Source organism: Phoenix dactylifera, unplaced genomic scaffold (assembly GCF_009389715.1).
Source record: "Phoenix dactylifera cultivar Barhee BC4 unplaced genomic scaffold, palm_55x_up_171113_PBpolish2nd_filt_p 000533F, whole genome shotgun sequence".
NCBI classification, from domain to species: domain Eukaryota; kingdom Viridiplantae; phylum Streptophyta; class Magnoliopsida; order Arecales; family Arecaceae; genus Phoenix; species Phoenix dactylifera.
The window spans coordinates 62,317-63,154 of NW_024067942.1; the positions used below are offsets into that span (position 1 = coordinate 62,317).

At 40.1% G+C, this 838-nt stretch overlaps 1 non-coding gene across 1 annotated transcript; it reads left to right on the forward strand.

The window, feature by feature from the left end:
* Positions 1–514: 514 nt before the first annotated feature.
* Positions 515–623, forward strand: LOC120106351. Its single transcript, XR_005508524.1, has one exon. It is a non-coding gene; the product is annotated as a small nucleolar RNA R71 (small nucleolar RNA).
* Positions 624–838: the final 215 nt, after the last annotated feature.

Genomic DNA, 838 nt, shown 5'->3' on the forward strand with positions numbered 1-838 from the left:
TCTCCACCTAAAGTTTGGATGATTCTTCCAACCAGGGTTATAGGTATTCGAGTATGGATCGTTATAAGGCTTTTGGTAGGAGTTCATAGTATTTGCTTGATCGTGCAAGACTTCTTTGAATGCCGGTATGGTGGGACAATCAGTAGTAGTATGACCCGACATATCGCAGATACCACAACACTCGTTTCTAAGCTCTATAGTCTTGACAGGCTCAACCTTCCTAAACTCAATTTCTTCTACCTTCCTAGTGAGGGCTGCCATTTTAGCATGAAGATCATCCTCAGTTCTGAGGTTGTAAAGGCCTCCCTGTACAGAGCTAGTAGGCTTAGGCAAAGACTTGTTATTTCTATCCCCGTTATCCCAAAGTTGGGCAGTCTCCGCAAGGGAATCCAAATACTCCCATGCCTCATCAGGTTGTTTTTCTAAGAATCTACCATTGCACATGGTCTCTACAAACTGTTTCAACTGTGGAGATAAACCTTCATAAAAGAAGCTAATGGTTCTCCAAGTTTCGAATCCGTGATGAGGGCATGAGAGAAGAAGGTCTTTAAATCTTTCCCAACATTCATAAAATATTTCATTATCTTTTTGTTGGAAATTGCTGATATGTCTTTTTAAAAAGTTGGTCCTTTGTGTGGGAAAGAACTTCTTTAAAAATTCTCTCTGCATATCTTGCCAAGTTCTTATTGATCTAGGTCGCAACGAGTTTAGCCATGTTTTGGCCTTATCTTTTAGAGAGAAAGGGAACAATGTCAACTTGAGGACATCCTCGGTGACGTTTGGCACTCTAAATGTAATGCTCAATTCTTCAAAATCTTTTAAATGAAGATACGGACTC